The sequence below is a fragment of the Equus przewalskii genome, chromosome 17 (genome assembly GCF_037783145.1).
Source record: "Equus przewalskii isolate Varuska chromosome 17, EquPr2, whole genome shotgun sequence".
NCBI lineage: Eukaryota > Metazoa > Chordata > Mammalia > Perissodactyla > Equidae > Equus > Equus przewalskii.
The window spans coordinates 40,780,555-40,806,158 of NC_091847.1; the positions used below are offsets into that span (position 1 = coordinate 40,780,555).

At 38.3% G+C, this 25,604-nt stretch overlaps 1 long non-coding RNA gene across 4 annotated transcripts in view; it reads left to right on the forward strand.

Annotated features, from left to right (window-relative positions):
* The window catches only part of LOC139076797 (uncharacterized), a 136,012-nt gene that overhangs the window by 5,432 nt on the left and 104,976 nt on the right, over positions 1-25,604 (forward strand). For 3 of the 4 annotated variants that reach the window (XR_011528761.1, XR_011528762.1, XR_011528760.1), the window contains exons 2-3: positions 12,062-12,116; positions 12,951-13,042. This is a non-coding gene — a long non-coding RNA (uncharacterized lncRNA). The remainder of the gene's footprint in view (positions 1-12,061; positions 12,117-12,950; positions 13,043-25,604) is intronic. The other variant, XR_011528763.1, reaches the window with a different exon arrangement.

Here is a 25,604-nt window from a genome sequence, read left to right on the forward strand (position 1 = left end):
CCGTAAAAAGTAGTTCAGTCTAATAATTATCAGCAAGTGAAGTCATCTGCTCTTCTACACAATTGAAAGTTTCTTATCCTAAGATTTTATTAACTGAAAGGATGGAATAGGAAAAGCTGATTATCAAAAATTGTCCCCAAAATTAGTCAGCGTAGAACATTACAAATCTCTAAGCTTAGGTTGACCAACATAAATAGATAAAAATCAAAATGAGGTTTGTAGCTTGCGCTTCAGAAGACTTTAACATGGACAGACACAAGGTAAGGCGGAATTTTTTTAGCAATGTGTTTAAACAATGCCTATTTTGGGAATTACACTAAACAGGAAACTACGGGAAATAAAACGGAGGTAGAGGACATAGGCCCTGTCTTCTAGATGTTTACAGTCTAGTTTGGGGAGAAAGACATTCATCCAATTAACAGCTAGACAAACAGATATTTGATCATGCAGAACTAACTGACTGTATTCGTAATGTGTATCAGGTTTCCTTTTCCAAAACACTTTAAATACTTTGTGTCATGACAACTCCATGAAGGAAGAAGAGCAGATGATGTCCTCGTTTATTAAGCGGGGAGAGGCGAATGGCTGGTCTGTCTTCACTCAGCAGCATTGTGCAGTCATGGTCTGCAACCAGTTATTCCGATTCTTGGATACGTTGAGGTAAAACATTGCCCAGGAAATCCCCGGAAGGATGTATCTTCCAGCAGCTCCTCTGTTGTTGCACAGCAAGGGCTCCTCAGAACCCATTGTAAAAACAATATGGATTTTGCTCTGGTTATGATGAGGTAGTTTGCAGCAGACTGCTTTCTAGCCAGAAAAAACTGGGCTAGCTAGATAAAATGAAAATTAGTTTGAAGGCACAGGAGAACTGTTGACACAACCAGGATTGGGGAGGGAGGGAATGTTCCAAAAGGGGGGAAGTCTCAGAGATCCAGCCAGTACAGGCACATCTCAATTTGTTGTGCTTCACTTTATTGTGCTTTGCAGGTACTTTTTTTTTTTTTTTTAATAAATTGAAGGTTTATGGCAACCCTGCATTGAGCAAGTCTATCGGTGCCGTTTTTTCAGCAGCGTTTGCTCACTTCATGTCTCTGTGTTACATTTTGGTAATTCTCACAATATTTCAAACTTTTTCATTATTATTGTATTTTTTTGTGGTGATCTGTGATCAGTGACCTTTGATGTTACTATTGTAATTGTTTTGGGGTGCCATGAACCGTGCCTGTCTAAGATGGTGAACTTAATGGATAAATGTATGTGTTCTGACTGCTCCACCATCTCTCTCCCTCTCCTTGGGCCTCCCTATCCCCTGAGACACAACAGTATTAAAATTAGGCCAATTAATAATCCTTCAATGGCCTCTACGAGGTCAAGCGAAAGGAAGAGTTGCATGACTCTCACATTAAGTCAAAAGCTAGAAATGATTAAGCTTAGTGAGGAAGACATGTTGAAAGCTGAGAAAGCCCCAAAACTAGGCTTCTTGTGCCCAACAGTCAGCCAAGGTGTGAATGCAAAGCAAATGTTTTTAAAGGAAATTAAAAGTGCTACTCTAGTGAACACATGAATGATAAGACAGCAAAACAGCCTTATTGCTGATAGGGAGAAAGTTTTAGTGGCCTGGATAAGAGATCAAACCAGCCACGACATTCCAGTTAGCCGAAGCCTAATCCAGAGCAAGGCCCTAACTCTCTCCAATTCTATGAAGAATGAGAAAGGTGAGGAAGCTACAGAAGAAAAGTTTAAATCTAGCAGAGATTGGTTCATGAAATTTAAGGAAAGAAGCTATCTCCATAACATAAAAGTGCAAGGTGAAGCAGGAAGTGCTGATGCAGAAGCTGCAGCAAGTTACCCAGAAGATCTAGCTAAGATAATTCATGAAGGTGGCTACTCTAAACAACAGACTTTCAGTATAGATGAAACGGGCTTGTATTGGAAGAAGATGCCATCTAGGATTTTTATAGCTAGAAAGGAGCAGTCAATGACCTGCTTCAAAGCTACAAAGGAGAAGCTGACTTTCTTGTTAGGGGCTAATGCAGCTGGTGACTTTAAGTTGAAGCCCATGCTCATTTATCATTCCAAAAATCCTAGGGCCCTAAAGAATTATGCTAAATCTACTCTGCCTGTGCTCTATAAATGGGACAACAAAACCAGGATAATACTACTATCTATTTACAACAATGGTTTAATGAATATTTTAATCCAAATTTTGAGAGGTACTGCTCAGAAAAAAAGAATCCTTTCAATATATTACTGCTCATTCACAGTGCACCTGGTCACCCAAGAGCTCTGATGGAGACGAACAACAAGACTAATGTTGTTTTCATGCCTGCTAACACAACATCCATTCTGTGGCCCATGGATCAAGGAGTAATTTTGCCTTTCAAGTCTCATTGTTTAAGAAATATATTTTCTAAGGCTGTAGCTGCCATACATAGTGATTCCTCTAATGAATCTGGGCAAAGTAAATTGAAAATCTTCCGGAAAGGATTCACTATTCTAGATGCCATTAAGAACATTCATGATTCATGGGAAGAGGTCAAAATAGCAACATTAACAGGAGCTTGGAAGAAGTTGATTCCAAACCCTCATGTTTGAGGGGTTTAAGCCTTCAGTGCAGGAAATAATTGCAGATGTGGTGGAAATAGTAAGAGAACTAGAATTAGAAGTGAAGCCTGAAGTTGTGACTGAATTTCGCTGCAATCTCATGCTAAAACTTGATTGGATGAGGAATTGCTTCTTAAGGATGAGCAAAGAAAGTGGTTTCTTTTTTTTTATTTTTAAAATTTTTTTATTGAGGTTATGATAGTTTACAACTTTGTGAAATTTCAGTTGTACATTATTATGTGTCAGTTATATTGTAGGTGTACTAGTTCACCCTTTGTGCCCAACCCCACCCCCCCTTTTGCCTGGTAACCAGTAATCAGTTCTCTTTGTTCGTGTGTTTAACTTCCACATATGACTGGAGTCATACAGAGATTGTCTTTCTCTATCTGGCTTATTTGACTTAATATAATACCCTCAAGGTCCATCCATGTTGTTGCGAATGGGACAATTTTATCCTTTTTTATGGCTGAGTAGTATTCCATTGTATATATGTAGCATATCTTCTTTATCCAATCATCAGTTGATGGGCACTTAGGTTGCTTTCACATCTTGGCTATTGTGAATAATGCTGCAATGAACATAGGGGTGCATGGGCCTCTTTGATTTGTTGATTTCAAGTTCTTTGGATAGATAACCAGTAGTGGGATGGCTGGGTCATATGGTGTTTCTATTTTTAATTTTTTGAGAAATCTCCATATTTTCCATAGAGACTGCACCAGTTTGCATTCCCACCAGCAGTGTATGAAGGTTCCTTTTTCTCCACAACCTCTCCAACAATTGTTATTTTTTGTTTTGGTCATTTTAGCCATTCTAATGGGTGTAAGGTGATGTCTTAGTGTAGTTTTGATTTGCATTTCCCTGATGATCAGTGATGTTGAACATCTTTTCATGTGCCTATTTGCCATCTGTATATCTTTGGAGAAATGTCTGTTCATATCCCCTGCCCTTTGAAAGTGGTTTCTTAATATGGAATCTACTTTTGGTGAAGATGCTATGAAGATTGTTGAAATGATAGCATTTCAGCAACAAGGTTTGAGAGGATTGACTTCAATTTTCAAGTTCTACTGTGAGTAAAATGCTATCAAACAGCATCGTGTGCTACAGAGAAATTGTCTGTGAAAGGAAGAAACAATTGAGGTGGCAAACTTTACTGTTGTCTTATTTTAAGAAATTGCCACAGCCAACCCAAACTTCAGGAATCACCACCCTGATCGGTCAGCAGCCATCAACATCAGAGCAAGACCCTCTACCAGCAAAAAGATTATGACTTGCTGAAGGCTCAGATGATGGTCAGCATTTTTTATCAATAAAGTATTTTTTAATTAAAGTATGTACATTGTTTTTTTTTTTCTTTGAGGAAGACTAGCCCTGAGCTAACATCTGCTGCCAATCCTCCTCTTTTTGCTGAGGAAGACTGGCCCTGAGCTAACATCCATGCCCATCTTCCTCTACTTTATAGATGGGATGCCTACCACAGCATGGCTTGCCAAGCGGTGCCACGTCCACACCTGGTCTCCAAACCAGCGAACCCCGGGCCGCTGAAGCAGAACCTGTGAACTTAACCACTGTGCCACCCAGCCGGCCCCTGTAGATTGTCTTTTAGACATATGGCTATTGCATGCTTATTAGGCTATAGTGTAAACATCTCTTTTATATGCACTGGGAAACCAAAAAGTTTGTGTGACTTGTCTTATTGTGATATTTGCTTTATTGTGGGGTCTAGGACCAAACCAGCAATATTTCAGAGGTATGCCTGTAATCTGCACCTCATTTGCTGATTCTGAGCATGGGGAATGAAGCTGAGAATCTGGAATTTGTCTTCCATAGGGAGGGCTGCTGCTGGGGAACAGAAAAACAAGCAGAGATTTTTTTCAAGAGAGAGCATGGAGTGGCTAAGAAAAGAATGGGGTATTAAACTGAGATTGACATAAGGCCAGATTTCTCCTTACTACATTTGCTAAAAATATAAAGCTATGGCTTGGAGGCTAAGCAGCTAAGCAGAAACCCTGCAAAAAGCAGAAAAAAGTTCTCAGCAGTCTTTACATGCTGAGACGTAAGGATTAGAGTTCAGGACTCATCCAGAAGAGAACTATAGGAACTGAAGTAAACCAGAGATCAACTGAGCCATACGAAAACTGCAACCAGCCTGGGTCAGTCCACTGCCTGATTGGATTAGGTTGATCAGTCTTCATCCTATCTGCCTAGCAGAGAAAAGCCAAACTCTCTCTGGATGAAGTTAACACTTTGCAAAGCCTCTAATACCATTTATATTTATTCTCCATTAAAACATCACTAGGTATGCCAAGAGACAGAATCATATGACCAAAAATAAGGGAAAAAATAGATAACAAAAATAGACCTATAGGTGATACAGATATTGGTGTTAGCACACAAGACCTTAACAATGATTAGGATGCTAAAGAAAAAGGGAAAAGATAGAGAAAATGGAAAACAAGATGAAAGACTTTATCAAAGAGTTAGAATCTATTTAAATGCAGATATGGAAATTCCAGAACTGAAAAGCAATTCAATAGATCAGTTTCATAGCAGAATAGATTCAGCAGAAAGCACAATTAATGCACTGGAAGATATGTCAATAGAAAAATATCTAAATTGCAATGCAGAGAAATAAGAAAGGAAAATACAGAAAAGAGCATTAGAGACCCATGCAAAACAGTAAAAAATCTTTAATATATGCTAATTGAATACATAAAGAAAGGTGGGAGCACAAGCAATATTTGAAGATATATTGGTCAAAAATTTTCCTAAACTGAGGAACCTACAGATTTAAGTGCCTAAAACCAAAACAGGATAAGTAAATGAAAAAGAAACCAGGGTACATCACAGTAAAAAATGCTGAAAACCAAAGATAAGAAAAAATTTAAAACACCAAAAATAGGTTATTTTCAAAGAAACAACAAAAAGAATTACACTTGACTTTTCACAGAAATGATGGAGGCCAGAAGACAACAGAATGACATCTTTAAGTCATGAAAAAACTATATCTGCCAATTTAGGATTCTATGCTGAGCAAAAATATTCTTCAAAAATAAGCTGAAATGAAGATATTTTCAGAGAAACACAAACAAAGAGAACTTTTTGGTCATAGATCTCCACTAAAAAAAATAAACCAAAGGGAGCTTTTATGAAGTTTTAACTATAAATCACTTAAGATGGAAAAACAGAAATGTAAGGAGGAATGAAGAGCACAGAAAAGGTAAATATAAATAAATCTTGACTGTAAAAGCCATTAATACTAATAAATACTGAGTTTGTGATATATATAGAAATAAAATGCATGCTAATAATGCAAAATGGAGTTAAAATTTCAAGGGTCTAGTATTATCAGAGAAGTTGTAAAAGAAATATTTTAAACACATTGTACTGTCAATGATGCATGCTGTAATCTCTAGGATAACCACTGAAAGATTGTAAGAAAATATAAATACAAGATAATACAGAGAAAAATAAAATAACAACAAATAGATCCAATTAATTAAAAAGAAGACAGGAAAGGAGAGAAAAATGAGGATAAAACAGGCAGATCAAATAGAAAACAAACAGAAAAATAGTAACTATAACCCCAATTTATTATAATTACACTAAATTAAAAAAGGCTAATACTACCACAAAAAATTTAAGAATTTCAGGCTTGATAAAAAAAACTTGAAAATATTAAAAATATATTAATTTTAAAAGACATGCCTTCAATGTAAGGACACAGAAAGGTTAAAATTAAAAGAATGAAAAAAAGATAAACGATTAAGCACTAACCAAAAGAAAGGTACAAATTATAGACTTGAACGTAAGGAGTGTTAAAACAGATTTAAAGAGATACTTCATAATAAAAAAGGGATAAATGCACTAGGAAGATATCACAATTCTAAATCTGTAGCCATCCAATAACAGTTTCAAAATGTATAAAGTAAAAATTGGTGTAGGTAAAAGAAGAAACAGATCCACAATCATAGCAGAGGACTTTAACACACCTTTCTTAACAGGTGATCAGATAGACAAAATAATCAGCAAAGTTATAGAAGGTCTGAATAATAAAATTAACCAACTTGAGCTAATTCATATTTACAGAACAACGCACTGAACAATGTCAGGATACTCATTTTTCCAAGTGCAAATGGAACATTTGCCAAAATTGTTCACATACTACATCATAAAGCAAGCCTTGATAAATTTTAATGATTCAGTCATTCAGACTGTGTTCTCTGATCATGGTGGATCTACGCTAGAAATCAACCAACTAGAAAATTCCCAACTTTTTGAAAATTACACAATGCATTTCTAAGTCACACGTAGAAATTAGAAAATATGGTGTACTGAATGATAAGGAAGACACAATTTATCAAAATTTGTGTAATGCACCTAAAGTACTTAAAGATACATATTAGGAAAGAAGACAGAAAAAGAATGATCTAAGTTTTTATTTCAAGAAACTAGAAAACGAATAGCAATCATAAATAAAACAGAAGAAAGAAAACAAGAAAGATAAGACAAGTCATCAATGGAATAGAAGACAAACTTACAATGGAAAACAATTTCAACAAAGCTAAAAGTTGGTTCTTTGAAAAGATTGATTAAAGTGATAACCTCCTAGCAAGAGTGTTCATGAAAAAGAGAAGAAAAATTACCAATATTATCAGGCATCAGAATAGATCATGAAGATAAAAGCAAGGTGTCAATACAAATTATGGAAATATTAAAAAAGTAAAACTAGGATAGTACAGACAATTTTACGCCAGTGAGTTTGATAATTACAGAATTGGTGAATTCCTCAAAAAAACTTGATTAAATCTGTTATTAAGGACCTTTTTATTTTATTAAAGAAGTCAAATCCATTATTAAAAGCCTTTCCACAAAGAAAACTCTGGGCCTATGTCACTTCACTGATGAATTATTCTAAACATTTAAGGAAAAAACAATACGAACCTTATATAAGCTCTTCTAGAATTCAGAAAAAAAGGGAGCATTTCCCAACTTGTTTCACGAGTCCAGTAAATACCTGCTACTAAAACCTGAAAAGGAGTTTACAAGAATAGAAAATTATAAGCCAATCTCTTTCATGAATTTAGAAGTAAAAATCCTAAACAAAACAGCAAATGAAATCTAGTAATACACAAAACGGATAGTTCAATAAAACCAAGTAAAGTTTATTCCAAGAATACAGTAGTTCTTTAAGAAGAATGAAGGCAGCCTGATAGAAAATGGACAAAAGACGTGTACAGGCACTTCGTAAAGGTAGATATCTGAACTGCCAAAAACATACAGAAAGGTGTTCAACTTTAGGGAACTTCAAGGAAATGCAAATTAAAACCATAATGATATATACTCAAATGAGGCTTTGGCATAATTGATGGTGAGAGTAGAAATTGGTATAACTATTGGAAAGCCATTGGCAATATCTACTAAAGCTGGTCCAGCGATTCCACTCCTGGGTGTGTATCTATATATCTCTCTATATGTACAATATTGTTCATAGCACATATTTCATAATAGCTCTAAACTAGGAATAAACCAAATGTCCCTCAAGAGTAGACTGGACAAATACATCATGGTACATTTGTAAAATGGCGTGACACATAACAATGAAAATGAACACACTATTGCCACACAAACAACCCGAATGAATCCCACAAGCATAAGGTTGAGCTAAAGAAGACAGTCTGAGAAGAGTACATAGTATATGAATGCATTTATATAAATTTCAAAAACAAGCAAAATTAATATATAGTGTTATAAGTAGTGAAAGTGGTTTTCTTTCAGAGTTAGTGACTAAAAGTAGACACAAGGAATGATTCTGGGGTGGTGGTAATTTTCCATTTCTTGATCTGGTGCTGATTACATGGTGCTTTTGCTCTGTACACTTGCAATTTGTGCACTTTTTTTGTATTTATTTGTACACAAAGTTTACTTTAAAAGACTATAAGGAAGCTCTTAGATAAATTGTTGAATGTGCTTCAACCAAAGAACAATTCTCTCAATTCAGTTAAAAGACTCTTTTCCAATAAGGAGAACAAGGGAAGATGGGTAGCAAAAGCTTTTCTTCCTTTACTCACAGATTCTGTGCAGGCACAGGTAGAGGAGAATGAGGTCAGTGTGAGGCAGATGAGAAAGAATTCCAGATAAATGGAAGATTGGTGCTATTGGGAAGGAAAGGTTTGAGACAGAGGCCTTCTGGGTGTGGTGAGGGCTCTGTTTGAAAAGGTAGTAAGTCATTTATCATGTTCACTGTTAGTTGGAGATAGAGATGCTCCTGAGGTGTGGGGTATGGGAATGTTTACTCAAAGCAGCCACAGAGTTGGTTCAAATCATCCACCACAGGGTGGCTGGAAGATGGGCAGATAGTCTTAACTAAGATTTTAATGTCGATTATTTGCTCATCTCCCATCCACCGTATACTGGGGAGATTATGTCTCTCCTAGGAGAGGAAGAGCTAGTTTACTGGTTCTATTATTTTGGTTTTCCAAGTACTCTTGTGTTTTTAACCATAACAGGAAGTATTAATCAGACTATAAAAGAAAGCCCAAACTTCACTTTGAAAAATAATAAGCTTTTGTAACTTTTAAACATCAATTGAATTTTCACCATTAGCTTATTTTTTCCCCTAATTAGAACTCTGATTTTTTTTTGGTGTGTGTTTGCGTGTGTGTGCATGTGTGTGTGTCTAAGTGTGTTGACATATAGTCTGCTAACAGAGGAAGATAATTTTCTACCCCTTTCTTTGATCATAAAAAAAGTTCTTAGTGTATGTAAGGTACAAAATCTGAGTTTCCTTGATCTGTTGGTCAATTTAAATCTTGTTTCTACTTGTGTAACTTCCCTGGAAGTCATCGTTAGCTTCCTACAGAAACAAAGGACAACAAGAATAAACTTGTTTTACTATAGGCCACAAATATAAGCTTATCTGTATCTAATACTGATGTTTACGTGTTGTTAATACACACTTAAATGACCTGAATGGCTATATTAGAAGAATCAATTTAAAATTATAACCAAAGATGAAGGGCAAATCGACTCAAGACAGTTTTTTATTTTAGCTTTCAGAAAAGGCTGAAAAGGCTCAGCTGTGTTAGATTTAAAAAGAAAAAAATCCCTTCCATAGTATTAGCTGAAAAAATAGCACATTGTAACAATGTATATACCAATTTACCATTGTTTTCTGTAGTTGTTAAGTGCTGTACCAATGCTGATTTATTAATCCTTACGGTCTCCTGAAAGGAAATAGGTAACAAATGAAATCCCCACAGATATAGGTGAGTTCTTCATGACAAGAGAAGCAGCTGGTGGCTGAACCCAGGTTTCCAGGCTCTGAGCACAGGACACATGGGATACGATACTGAGTGGTGCATGGTTACAGCCGAAAGAGACCTCCAAGTAGACTCTGTCAAAGCGTGGCCTGCACTTGCTCTGGCATGACCTGGGGTGCTGTTAAAACAAACCACAAAGAACAACAGAATCCTGGGCCTGGCCCCGTGGCCGAGTGGCTGAGTTCGCGCACTCATCTGCAGGCAGCCCAGTGTTTCGTTGGTTCGAATCCTGGGCGCAGACATGGCACTGCTCATAAGGCCACACTGAGGCAGCGTCCCACATGCCACAACTAGAAGGACGCACAACAAAGAATATACAACTATGTACCGGGGGGCTTTGGGGAGAAAAAGGAAAAAATAAAATCTTAAAAAAAAAAAAGAACAACAGAATCCTGGGACCCATTTGAGCAGATTTGGATTTTGATCCAGAATCTCCAGGTGTGGGGTCTGGGAATCTGCTTTTTTTGTAACCCAGCTTCCCCCACTGACGTTGATGCTCACTGAAGTTTGAGACCTGCTCCCGTAGATGGCCATCTAGTCAACCTCTTCATTTTCAGACAAAGAAGTTGAGGCTCAGAGAGGAGAACTGACCTTCAGGAGGACACCCAGGCATTTAGTGGCAGAGCTCGAGTAGATCCACGTTTCTTACTACTCCCAGGCCGACATCTTTTCTACCACACCTTGTTACTTCTGAAGGAATTGGTTTCCTCATTTAGTGAATGCTATGAGCATCCTAAGAACCAATGCTGTATACTCAGAAATATAACTCCAGATAATTCTGAATTTCTCTAACCTCATGTTTTATTTGATTCTTTAAAATATTGTTAAAGGAAAGTCCAAAGAATATGGAACAATTAAACCAACTCTTTTAATTATATGGAATAATTAAAACTAACTCTTTCCTTTTCAGCTGTTCTGAAAGTGGTAAGGCTGGAAACCAGGAATCCTCACTCTTACCACTCATGGAAGTGTGGGAGAGATGCAAATAATTTCCATCCAGTGAAAAAGGATAGTTCCACAGGTTAGGGTTTATTTACCTGTAGGTTACACATTTTTGCACTTCTCACGTGCACTGTTCCAAGTAGACTTGCTGAAACAGGCCAACACGGGCAAAACTGCGAAGTTGCTTTGTTTTTGGAGAACTTCTTCTTAGTCAAAACAGTAATAATAGTATATACTACTATTATTTAATGCACACATATTACATCCTATGCAAACACAAGCACTTCCAGTTATATGTATACTATTTCAAACTCACAATACCCTAGAAGCTAAAAAAAGTCTTCTTATCCCCATTTTCCAGAGGAGGAAACTGAAGCACAGAGAGAGAGCTTCTTGACAAAGTTACGAGTCTAGTAAGAAAGAGACAGGATTTGATTCAGGTTTCTCTGATTCCCAAGCCCAGGAATTGATCCAGATTTTATCAGTTGCTGGCTATAGAAGCCTAGGCAAGTCACCTAACCTCCTTGAGTTTCCGGTTCCTTATGCTGTCTGTGTTGCCGGGTCATTGTGAAGATTAGAAACAATGCAGGAAAAGCTCTACCATAGCACCTGCCATTGTCAGTGTCTAATTAAAGCTAACAATCACCAAAGCTCTACCATAGCACCTGCAATTGTCAGTGTCTAATTAAAGCTAGCAATCACCACGATTGCCATTGCTACCCTCTTGGTATTTTCTTCCCTCACTTGAGGTTGCCAGTCCCTCTCTCTCTCACCTTCAGCATTTAGGACTCCAAGCACCTGAACTTGACCAGGGTTTATTCCTTGGAGATACTGTCTCATGCCCTAGAGCAGTGCCTCTCAGATTTAAACCTGTGCAGGAATTGCCTGAGGGTCTTGTTAAAACGCAAGTCCTGATTCAGCGGGTATGGGGTGGAGAGTCCAAGATTCTGCATTTCTAACAAGCTCCCAGGCCATCCTTAACCTCTTGGTCCCAGCACCACACTTGGAGAAGCAAAGCCTCATCTTGCTACCACCTTCCCTCCCCCAACCCAGTCTCATTTACTCAAAGGCTTGTTTTCTGCTACTGTGATAACAGAAACTATAGATATTCATGATTTTCCCAGGTAACGAATTTGCATTTTAACCACAGTTTAGGTTTTCCTCAATTCTCACTTTCCCCTCTTCACCACCTCCAGGCACATCAGGAAGAATTCACTGATAATTTTCAGCTGTGAAGAGGAAGTAATATTTGTGAGTGAGGAGGGGTAAGGGGTAAGGTTGGGGTTGAGGAGGAAGATTTTTGGTGCTTTCAAGTCACACGTTGTAATAATGGCTATTTACTGGTATAAGTGTATTTATCAAGTAAAGAAAATAATTCACTGTATCTTCAAAATTCCTAAAACAGGCTAACGAATTCTCTTCTCTTATGAGCCTATCTTTCATCTTAAAAGTGAGTTACGGATGCCAGCACAGTATTCCTGTTGAAAATGTTGATTAACTTTTTGTGCAATTGAGCTGCTAATAGGCAGTACTGTAGCTTTGGGAAATCTAACAAACATTGACAGAGCACAGTGAAATGGTGTGGTGGTTATTATACCCCTTCTCCTGAGGACCAACTGGGGCCCTCCCACAGTAACCCTCAGGCACACTCTGCCCTTGGGGAGAGATCCCATAAGTGACACAATCAATCCTCCTTTATCCAAGTTTAGAAATAATTCTCAGAAAATAATAATATATATGTATATATGGACATTGAGTCATAGGGTTTAAGTATCTGGATAGGATCCTGAAGGAATTACTTGATATCTAAGGGTAAAAAACGTCCACCATTGAGAAATTCCCAGTTTCGTTGGCCATTACTTAGGAATATACTTTGCAAATGCCAGTATTGTATGCATATATTATCATTATCTTCATCATCGTTATCATCTAGAAGGTAAATATGCCCCTGTCATTTATAACCTAAGTGTGCAATGCATGCTGGTAAGGGATATTATATGTTATATGTTATAAGCACAAAGAAGCATACTTTAAAAGTTTATGTTTAAACGGAGCTGCCATTAAAAGCAGTTAATTTTCTGTCAGTGACACTCTTGGATGTCCACCCAATTGCACCCTGGAACTGCTCCTGCTGCCTGCCCAGCCACCTCTTCTATCTTGAGGTCAGATTTTGACAGGTAAGAATGAAAGACAAGAAAATGACCAATATTGCTTTCTGCTCTTATAGCTAGGGCTTGAGCGTATACCCTAGTCTGGGCTTAAGGGACCTGAAGAGTAGTCCACAGGGGGCTTCTGGGAAAGGTCTTCCTCCTGCATAAAAAGACATGCATGGAAAATCTGTCTTCTGCATTTTAGAGTGATTATATGAAAATACAATACACCAGAACTGAGGAAGCCATTTTGAAATCACTAGAGAGAGAACAAAAACCGAACTCTGTGTAAGGACAACAGAGAGATGAAAAGAACCTGCGTCCTCAATGGTGTGGGGAGCTCTTGCTTCACTGTGGAACTGCCCTGCTTCCAGAATGCTTACTCTGTGACATGATAAATGCCTCTTTTTGTTTCAGTCACTATTAGCTCTTCTGTTCCTTGCAGCCCAGAGCATCCTAATTGTGTTCCAGTCTTCAAGCTGGGAGGCCCTGGGGTTGAGACAGGGCATTTCCCAAGCAGTGGAAGCTGTGCTGTTGCACTCTTCCTGAGGTGGCAGAGTACGGTTGTGGTCAGATGCGCTTGGAAACAGGCTCTATGTAGTGGAAGCCATGGGAATTTGCTCTGCCAGCCCTCATCAGGCAGCCTGACCTTGCTTCCTTCCAGTGCCAAATTCCTGGTGCCATTTGTAACAAAATCTCAGGTTTGGGGCCAATGGTTGTTTTTTAGAGCTTTTAGTTTCGTGGATAGACAGATGTTTGAGGAAGTTTATTTCTCTGAATATAGCCTATATAAATTATAACCTCTTTAGTCATCTGAATGGAATAGAATTTAAAAGCAGCCTATTAACAGACAGATGTCATTTATGTCCTTTGCAAATGATGTCATTTATAAAGATCTTTTCCTTAATAAGGTAAATTGTTTTTACTATTACAAGAATTATCTGAAATTGAGCTCAGACCCTCAGACACACTGTGATGGAAGGGGATATGCTTTATGAACAAAGTAGTAACTATAAAGTGATGCAATACTATTTTGAAACTTACAGGAGCTCTTTGTAAAAAATGAATTGCAAGATATGTTGATCTTGCCTGCTACTTTCCTTTTGATTCTTGTTACACTAAAAGTTCCTTTTTGGTTTAGACTGATTTGCACAAATAACTTTTGACTTTCTATAATCGTATATTATTTCAGTTACTGTTGTATATATGACGTTCAACATTCTGAAAAAAGTGAAGATTTTAGAATTAGTAATTCCTTACTGTTTTGGATGTGAAGCCTCATTGGTTCAAGATTTTAAATGTTGACATTATAAAAATAGTAGCTAACCTCTTTCATTTCCTTCATTTCATCATGATAGTTTTCAAAATCTATTTTTATGTGCTAGTGAAGTTTACAAGCAAAATATATTTCATTCCACATGCATACAAAAAAATTAATTTAGCACTGGAAAACCGCATTGTTAGGTGCTCATAAATATAGAAAGTGTAAGATCTAAGTCATCAAACAAACAAAAACAAAACAAAAAACCAAGACAGTGTCACAGAGGACAGTGTATGACAAACTCTACAAAGGTGTCATCACATCAGCTCTGGCTCCTTGGCTCTGTGTTCACTCTTCCAAAGATGGGAGAAAAAAGAGGCTAACGAATGTAGAGAAGAGGAAGTCCAGGCCTAGGCAGCCTGTGGTTTTTGCCCCACCCCACTGTATTTTCATCTACCTCCCACCCATCACCTCCATTGCCAATGACATGCTGTGTTGTACAAATTTTTGTATTATTTTCACAGTGTGAGACAAATAAATATTTAATGGAGCTCTACAGTAGCTCTTCAAATATGAAATACAAGTAGGAGTCCTGATTCTTCCAGCAACATGGAACCATTGAAATAATTTTTTTTTTTTTAGGAGAACAGCATGTTCAAAGTTGTGCTTCAGGGAGATTAAGAAGGCAACAGTGTGTAGGGTAGGTTGGAAGGAAGTGGAGGAGTCTACTTGGGGCAACTGGTTAGAGAACCATTGCACTAGTTAGATAAACTGAAGAGGTTTTGGTTGGTTGACATAGGGTAGTATCCAAGAGAATGGAGAGGTGATGGATATAGAAGGGTCAAGCTCAATATATCTTAGATCTTGCATTCCTTTCTACCTTACCTAAGTTTGATATTCCAGCCCAGCCCTGCTTGAATATCCAGGGCCACTTCTAGCCAGATGCTGCAGATGCTTATCCAGCCCCAATCACATGACCTGATGGCTACCCCATCAGTAACCCTTGCTGCCAATGCAATGTGGGTGAATACCTTGCAATTCTCTAGGCACCCCATCTTCAGCATCTTTGCTATGCCTTCCTTCTGAAGTTCCCTCTCCACACTGCTGGGGCTTAATCATACTTCAAGAACCTGCTTGAGCATCATCTCATCTATGTAGCCTCATGTAACACCTCCAGGTAGTAGAGCTGACCCTCTCTCTTTTTTTCACTCTTCTAAACCTTGTCTGAATTTGGATTTGGCACTTATCATACTGAATTGTACTTATCTTTAAATTCGCAATATCCACTGCTATGGCCCATCCTGAGTAGTTGGTAAATATTTATTGAATGGTTAAATTCTGATAATCAAAGATTCTGCTCTATCCTCATTGCCTCCTAACACAGTTCTTACAACTGACTCCCTGCCTTCATCCCTGTTCCTGTGTTTCTTTTGTGCTAATTGCTCAGTGACAGTCATACTCAAGGACTGTTGATCTCTGTTGCCTTATTCTCTCTTCCCCTGCCACTGGGATCCTGGCTGAACTGTATGCCAGTGTCAGCCCAGCCACTTGTTGATAGACCAACCGTGAACCAGGTGACCAGCCATTAGCATCTACACCTCCCCTAGCACGTATTCCTCTTCCCCAGCCACCAACCAGTGGACATGGGTGATGCCTAGTATGATCTTCCTGCCTCTCTTTTATAACTGGTGGTACCCTGCAGAATCTCAAGATATGACAGATAAATCTGTTAGATTTGGAAACTGCTTGGATTTGGGGAGAAGGCAGATGAATGTGGGACAGGAGTCAAAAGCTAACAGAGGCTAACTGGGTGGTTAGGAATGTGGAGATGACATGAAGGAGAGAAATCACTTAAGAAGGAACATATTTAGGAAGGGAGGTCATGAGTTTAGCTTTTAAGAGGAGAGGATGAGTCCAGTTCTGGATATACCCAGGGTGATATTAAAATATTTAATGAGGTATGACTTGGCATCAACCAATCAACACGGATGCCAGTGTTAGGCTATATGGGCGCCTGTCAGCCTAGAATATATTATGCAGGGTGGAGGGAGCAGGCAGAGCAACTTACTGGAAATTCAGAGGGGTTGTCAACCTAAACCAAGTTCAATAAACCCCAAATAACCTTCCCATCTGAATTTCAACCTTCTCTTCTCTCCCCCTTCCTCTAAGGATTAGACTGCCTGTGTTCCAATGGGTGATAGTCTTAATCTTTTTTCACCCTCTTATCAACCCTTAGATATTTTGTCTTGAATTTATCCCCAGGCTCCTAGTTAAAGCACTCTATTGCGCTCACTCTCATTCCATTTTTCATGACTTTGTAACAGCATGGCCAGCCTGAACCCCTTCAGCACATAAAGACCTCTTTTATCCTCACAAACAAGAGAGGGCTGACTGCTATGGATTTATGCAAATTCTGTTTTTAACCTGCCAGCCAAAGAATAGGGCATAGAGATTCGTTCTTAAGATGTTTTTCAGCTTTTGAATTTTGTGATCCAGGGAGGATGTTTTTGATTTTTCTTTTTGGCAGGTTTGATGTAGACATAAAGATGGGAAGTTAATTGTTAGCTCTGGGCTTTCAAAGAAGGTGAGGATTTTTACCCACCCTGCTTAGAAAGGACAAACTTACTGCCTAAGGATTTGACTCTGGATTAAGTAACTTCTGATTCAAATTGAAAATACAAAAAAGTCAGATAACCAGATTGGCGGCATTGAGGGTCGCTCGTGAGAGAGAGCAGGAAGTTGCGTAGCTAATGAGAGAATCTCCAGTAGTGGAAGCAGGAGCGCTGGATTCTAGGCTCACTTCTGCCAGTGTCATCCAGAGAACTCCAGAGTATGACATTTTAGTTCTGTCAAACCCCTTCAGTTGTAGCATTGATAAGGAGCAATGCAAATTTGATTCCCCTTTTACCTCACAGGTGTGTAGGAGGTTTGGGAATCCGGAAGACACCACCTTGTGTGTCTATGGCACCTCAGGCTGATTGCAAGCTTTTGTCCTTTTGTTCCAACTGGTTTAATAGGGATAAAGGGCATTGATAGCAGGGCTGTTTATCATGCAAGGTAGTCACTTGCTTATTCGGTTGAGACAGACTGCCACCTGGGTCTTGACTCTGCTATGAGATTTGCCAAGTGATGACATGAACACCTACTGAAACGTCTGTGAAATGTCTGCCTCTTGAGTGTTCTGTTTGAGCCATTCTTCACCTCACTCCTTGACACACGTTTCCTCACTGACTTTGCTCCTGTCCCAAGAGTGAGCTTCCTAGCCTCGATCCTGTGCTGGCAGAATCAGCTACCTCCTCTGAACATTCAAAACACCCCTCTTGGCAAGGATTTCCCTCCCAGATGAGCAGCAGGGAGTCAGAGGCACATCCCTTCTTAGTGATCTTCTTAAGAACGCACTTTGCCTGGCTTTAGGCCCAGGGTTATCTGGAAGGAACGATCTGTTGGCTGACTACTATACTTGCAGAGATAAGTTTAATGGATTTCTCAGTGTTTTGAGATATAGTCTTCACTGTTAAGACTGACTTCATGAGAAAAACCTACCTATTCTCTGCCTTTAACTGTGCCTGGGTTTTTCCCTACCTTGGAATATAAAGCTTTGCTTCTCCTCGTTGCCTTCTCCAACTCCTGCGTCAACACAACCACTTTCCATTGCCAAATTCCTGAACAGGTAATATATTTTGATTGTGTTAATTTCTTCATCACCTATTCTCATACTAAGCCTTTGCGATCTGGTTTCCACTCCTACCAACCAACTGAAATGACTTTTTCTGTGTTTTTCTACCAGCCCTGTGTCACTTTCTCAGTTATTACCTCATTAAATCTCTCTGAGACATTTGGTACTGTTGAATATCTTCTTTCCTTAGAAATTTGTCCAAGACTCTGTCTCTGTAACACGTGATTCTTTCCTTACCTCTTCGACTCTTCTCTCCTTGGTGACTCTCTTTTCTCATCTTAGCCATTAACTCAAGGCTTTGTTCTTGTCTCTGTGCCCATCCATTTTCAATGAATACTTTTATCAAAATCGTAGTGACTCCCTCCAAGTGTCTTAAACTCTACCTTCTCACACAGAACCTATTCCATACTCCTAACTACCTACTAGTCTTTTCCACTGGGATATCCAATCTCCCCTCCCAAGTTATCCATTCCAGGAAACAGACTGATTTGGCTTAAATCTTGGATCTAATCACTTAGTTGTGGGACTCTGGGCAAGTTGCTTTGTATTGCCTCAGTTTCCTCAACTAGAGCATGGAATGATGATGGTGATAATAAAGACTACTTCAGGCAATTCAATGAGTAATACATGGAAGGGCTGAGCACAGCACCCTGGCACCATAGTAAACGCTAAAAAAAAAGTTAGTTATTATTATTAGTCCTTATCAACAATTCTCTTTCTCCTTAACCCTTACATCTAATAATTCACCAAATTATTTCCCTTACTAAGGAGGAAGGGAAATCTCTCTACTTTTCATCTCTGCTTCATTTCCACTATCCATTGAATGAACGTTTTCATAGCTGGAATTTCAGAACCTCTTTGCTGTGTATTGTAACATTTATTAATTAGGCTGCTTCCCAATTCAAAAGGGTTCCCTACTATCAATGAACCACATTCAGATTCTTCAACTGGGTGTCTAAGGCTCAGCATCATTGTTCCTGCATTGGTGGTGACTTGCATCTCCTACTACTTAAAGTATAAACTTCTGCTCCAGTCAAAGAAATCAACGTCCCTGTCCCTGAAAATGCCATACCGTTTCCACCATCTGAGCATGTCCTTTAGATGACAATATCTGCCTTGGGGGTGTGTGTGTGTGTGTGTGTGTGTGTGTGTGTGTGTGACATGAGCCCCAGGTATTTGCCATCTTTGCTAACTTTTTAAGAAATACTTCTTAAATCAATTGATTTTGAAGGAAGAAGATAATCTATTGAAAGTTTTGGAAATAGGATACAACATGCTAGAGGGCATAAAATGTGTAAAAAATCTAGAAGTACTTGGTTCATATTATCAGTTCTCTAAATTAGACTGGCTAATGGAAGGTTTTGTATAACTGATGGAGCACTTACAGTTTGTCAGGTATTTACAGTAAATACGACCAGCTCTGCCTCCCTCTACATACCATCCCACCACCCTTCTCAGTATCAAGACAAAGAACTGTATAGCACGTAATGACCTCAGGGTACTTTTTATAAGGAGAAAATTAGGTTCTAGATTATATCCCATAGGATTCATTGTCAAATCTGCTGAACTAGCATTTGAGCAATCACTATTAAATAGCATATAGTTATTGATCTGCTAATATATTCAAGGATCTGTTTCAATAGCTGTGAAGTAACAACCTCAAAGAAGAAGAAAACATGTCACTTTATTATACATGTTCTTGACTTGGCAGTATTTTCAGTGCCATACATATTTTTTCAAATATTAATTTTTAGAAAAAAAATACATCTACAAAGTTAAAAATGTTAAATATGGGGCTAGCCCCCCTGGCCCAGTGGTTAAGTTTGCATGTTGTGTTTCAGCGGCCTGTGGTTCACCGGTTCAGATCCTGGGTGCAGACCTACGTACCGCTCATCAAGCTATGCTGTGGCAGCATCCCACATCGAAGAACTAGAATGACTTACAGCTAGGATATACAACGATGTACTGGGACTTTGGGGAGGCTAAAAACAAAACAAAACAAAAAAACAAAGAAAAAGAGAAAGATTGGAAACAGATGTTAGCTTAGGGCCAGTTTTCCTTACCAAAAAAAGTTAAGTACTATTACAAGACATGATGAAAAATGGCAGCTCCACCCCTTCCTGAGTTTCATTATCCACAGGCAACCACATTCAGGTCCTGTAGGTGTTTATTGAGCTACTTAACTCAATATTTATAAATAACATTTCTCGACTTTTTAATTCTTATAAGAAGAGAATTTAGCTTTCCTATTATCCTCAACCTCTGCCATTTCCCACTTTTCTCTTTTTAACACAATTATAATTTTTGGCAAAGTAAATATTCACAGTTTATATTACTATATTTATATAAATGTTCACCATTCACTAAGTAGTGTATTGTGTTACAATTCCTTACTTGTACAACTTTTTGTTTTTCTAACAGTTAATAATTGCCTCATTTTGTCATTTAAAAAATTGTCTTTGTTTTTACCTCTAACTTAAAACAGCTATAAAATCCTTCCCAATATGGTCAAACACAAAATAAGATGCTAGTTGCATCCTTGACCACACCACATGCCCGGGAACCCTCCCTTGGAATCCTCAGTTTCATGTTCCCATCTGGACTGGCTGCTCTCTTAGTTTCCTGATCAACTTACCATCATGGGAAATCTCTTGATCTTTCTCTTGAGTTGGATTCCATGTTTTTCTCTTTTTTTTGATGACATCCTTCATTAGCCTCCTAGGGAGGGGTTTATGAGAATAAATTTTTGAGACATCTTTTTCTAGCTTCAAACTTGATAGCTTGGCTGGGCATAGAACTTTAATTTAGAAATCAGTTTTCCTTAGAATTTTGAAAGCATTGCTCCATTGTCTTCTGTCTTGCAATGTTACAGCTGGTAAGTCCAACAATCTGTTGACATTACTCCTCCATTGTTATCACTTCTTGTCTTTATTTGACTTTGTGACTTTCTAAACCTTTTAAAAATTTTTTAATTTTAGTTTTTGCGATGGTTGGAGATAACTGCATGGGTTCAATCTTCCTTCTTTACCTTGGAGTCTTCAGTGTTGTATCAGTTCTGAGGCACTGAATTATATCATTGTGTAGAGTTCGTTTTTTAGTAAACCACAGAGAAGCATCTGGATATAACCATGCACTAATTATTTAGTGACCATCAATCTCACATGTTTCCTATTCCTGCCTCTGTTTGAAATTAATTGCTCCTCTCTCAGTGCCTTCTATTCCCTTTTTCATTACTTTTGGCATACAGCTAATTAAACCATTTATGCAATTTTATGAATGCGCCTGTCTCTTATTTATTTTTCCTGAGGAAGATTTGTCCTAAGCTAATATCTGCTGCCAATTTTCCTCTTTCTGTATGTGAGCCACCACCACAGCATGGCCACTGACAGATGAGTGGTGGAGATCCATGCCTTGGAACCAGACTCCAGCCACCGAAGTGGAGAGCTCTAGACCACCAGGGCTGGCCCTTACTGATTTTTTAAAAAATACATTTATTGAGACATAATTTAAATACCATAAAACTCACCAATTTACGTGTATAATTCAATTTTTTTAGTGTAATCACAGAGTTGTATAGCTATCACTACAATCTATTCTATCACCCTCAAGCAAAACCCTGTATCCCCATTTCCCACTCCCTCCTGTTCATTCTTGCCACCACTAATCTAATTTTTGTCTCTATAGATTTGTCTATTCTGGATATTTCATATAAACAGAATCATACAATCTGTGTTTTTTTGCGATTGTTTTCTTTCATTTAGTGTAATGTTTTCAGTGTTCATCCATGTTGTAGTAGGTATCAGTACTTCATTCTTTTTTATTGACAAATTCTACCAAATTTTTTTTTGAGGAAGATTAGCCCTGAGCTAACATCTACCCCCAATCTTCCTCTTTTTGCTGAGGAAGACTGGCCCTGAGCTAATATCCATGCCCATCTTCCTCTATTTTATACGTGGGACACCTACCACATGGCTTGCCAAGCAGTGCCATGTCCTCACCCAGGATCTGAACTGGCGAACCCTGGGCTGCTGAAATAGAATGTGTGCACTTAACTGCTGTGCCACCAGACCCGTGCCCAAATTCTATTAAATTTTAAATTCTCTGAATACAGATTTTATCTTTGTATGCCTGATACCTAGCATAGTATCCAGGAGCTATTAGTGTCTAACATATTTATTAAACAGATAGATGGCTAATTCTAAGTCCATTTTCAAATATGCTCTCATCATCCTCCATTCAAAATTTTATCTGACCATACTCCTTCTCTGTAAAAACAGTTTATTATTTCAAAAAGTTTGATAAAAATTAGCGTATTCTAGATATAGGTTATTTTTAATTTATCTTCACAGTAAGAATAGCAGACTAGCCCCCAGCACTTCATTCATACCTTAGACCTTCATGAGGGTTTTCTGGTCTGTAACTCAGGCGTTTAATCAAGTTCATAGGCACTGACTAGAGCAAGATTGGGGCAAATAGGGTTTTTAGCTTCATTCTAGAGTTTCTTTATTTTGCTGAAGGGGATGGCCTTGGGCATCAAACTAATATAATAATTTAGCTCTTGTGGAATTCTGCTCTGATTTAGCAACACAATGTTTTATTTTTCCCCCCAGCAGCACTATTTCCTCTTCCAATCCTTTCCATTTCTTTAAACCAAATGGAATTAGGTCAGGGCTGGGGCACTGGTGTTTCTTCCAGTGTTCTGCTAAGAATAAGATCAAATTTTGTGAGTTCCTCTTGTTCTATCTCCCTGTCTAGTCAACCTTCAGGAGGCAGAGAATTTTCTAAGAATCTTAAACTATACTTTCCTGGTTCCCTTCAAACCCTGCACCCTCAAAAGAAAACATACAACACAATGGTTTTGGAAGGCTTCCAACCTCAATACCTAAGAATAATTTAAGAGGGCTTCAGTTTGAAGAAAGAGGGATAGAATAAATGACTTTCTCAAACTTATCTGTGATTCTAGAGTATTTCGAGTCCTAACATCATGATACTAAAATATGTGGAAAGTAGTGGTAGAACAGGTATGAACTGAACAAATATTAAAAGTTAAACATATCTATTTGTGGGCTATAGTTTCCATGTATGTTTATGATTTCAAAAACAAGGATTTAATTTTTAAAACTAGTTTAATGTCCTTGAATTGTTTTTGAACAGCTGGAAATCTTTTACAGTAACTTCAAAGGTGATTACTCCTTCATGGCAAGAGACCAGGGGTTTGTGTCTTCGGGACTGATGTTAACTCAAACCTTTTTTTCTGAACACACGTGCACACACACACGCATACACACATGCGCACACACACAGTATTTTTTTAAAAATAAATCTTTTATTCTGAATTCAAGGGCTATGAAAAAGCTTTAAATGCCCCCTGTAGGGAAGCTCAAACCAAACAATGCAAACACCTAACTTTATCCTTATGTTTCTTCCTCAAAAAGATGAGAAGGACACAGGGGAAAGTTTGCCTATTTTTATCTATGAAATAAGGTCACTAAACACATTATGTCAGTTAAATCAAATTCCTATCTTTTAAAAATGTTTTTATGTAATATATTGAGTCTTCTTTTTGCTACAATTCGAGAGTGGCATGGGTTTTGTAATTATTATTTTCCTAGTTGGTTGTAAGACACTGAATTTTTGGTTGACATTTCTGAAATAAATATAGCTACCAGGGCACTAGCACTCTGATTTGAAAATCTGACTGCATTAGAGGAAAATTAACCTTTTCAAAAAGCCGCTGTTCTAAAGAATGATTTCAATCAAATGAGCTTTAAATGTTGTACCTGCATTTAAAATTTTTAGAGGGATTACAATTCCCCAGTGGTCTACTTTTTGAAGGATAGAAAAAATATCAAATAAACTATGGGAAAAGTAACTAGAAAAATTGTAAAGAAGATCCTAAATGAAACTAAATTTCCTTAACTGAAATGGTTTTTATAGTAACGGCAGGTTCAGAAATCAAAGTAGAAACTGACTTTATTGTAAGTAGTTTTGATATCTTCAAAGAAAAACACCAGATTGTATTAATATCCAGTAAATTGTTGTTTTCTGTTGGAATTCTCCATGATACCATCATTTATTCATTTATTTCATGTTTGACAGGTACTTATATTGTGCTAAACAGAAACACTGAGGGTGGGGCCAGGGAGCTGTTGCAGAGAAGTATCAGATCTAATGTACACAACAGAGTGTTAAAATGTTAAACACTTCATATTCTTAATAAATATTTGAATGAAAATTATAGTGCACATGATTTTCAGTCTACAAATTCGAGTATATAAGACACATTTTTACTCTTCTTTTAACTTTCTTTCAATTGGCTTAACTTGGTATCCAACTCCTGGATCCCACCAGTTTGTGGAAAATTTCACCTCAGGAATTCTTGGGGTTCCTTCTCACTCTCGGGTCAGGTGGCGGTTTCGGGGCCTGTTATAGTTTGGATTGTTTCTCGCAAAAAGATATGTTGGAGTCCTAACCCACAGTACCTCAGAATATGACCTTGCTTGGAAATAGGGTCATTGCAGATAAAATTAGTTAAGATGAGGTTATACTGGAATCAGGTGGGCTCTTAATCCAATATGACCGGTGTCCTTATAAAAAGAGGAGAGAGACAACAAGGGGAAGACAGGCTTGTGACAAAAGGGGCAGAGACTGGAGTGATACATCCACAAACCAAGGAACGCCAAGGATTGCCAGCAACACCAAAAGCCACAAGAGACAAGGGATCATTCAGAGAGAGTATGACCCTACCGACCCTTGGTTTTGGACTTCTAGCCTCCAGAATTGTGAGACAATACATGTCTGTTGTTCTAAGGCACCATGTTTGTGGTACTTTGTAATGGCAGCCATAGGAAATATATACAGGGCCTTGTACCATGCAAGGTGTTGGGGTAGGATGGCAAAGCATCTGGTCTCTGGTCCGCTGGCCACATAGACAAATGCTGAGCAGGCCACTGTTGTTGTTCACATGAAGCCCCCAGGCTGGTGGTCCCTGCTGTTTGTACTCCATGCTTGGGAGTCAGGTACTTCCTAGGAGGCAGGAATCTCCCATCTCTTCATCTGGCACATCAAGTGGCCACCATTAAGGCTCTGACACATCCTGGGGCACTGCCCAGGAGGAGTATGCCTTCCTCACTCTCTCTCCTCGCCCTGGGAATATTTTAATATTTTGGGAGGTAGCCCCTTTCTCCTGCCTACTTTTCCAGACTTCTCTGTTTCATCTTTCAAAACATGTATTGCCTTTATCTTTTCCTCAAGTCTTGTAAATACTTCTAAGGGATTAAGCTTTTGGAAAACATCAGGGAGGGAGTCTTCCTCTGTCTCCACCACTCCACCCCTTCCCAGGCAAGGAAGCCGCAAACAATGGGGGAGAGCCTACTACAGGTAGATTGGGGAAGGAAAACGTAGAAAACATAAGAAGGAAGGGTCTATAAAATAATCTTATCAAACTGTTATCCATCCACAAAATTATTAGCAAGGCTACATTAAATTATCCAATGGATTTTAAAACTATTTGCCCAGTCTCCCTATGTCCTGACAGTCAAATAATTTAGCAGATTGAGGCTGAACAAAGAGATCAAGAAAGTAGTCTTTAATGCAATGTTTCATTTGATGAGGAACCATTAATGGGTCTCTCGAAAATTCCAGTTTAGGAA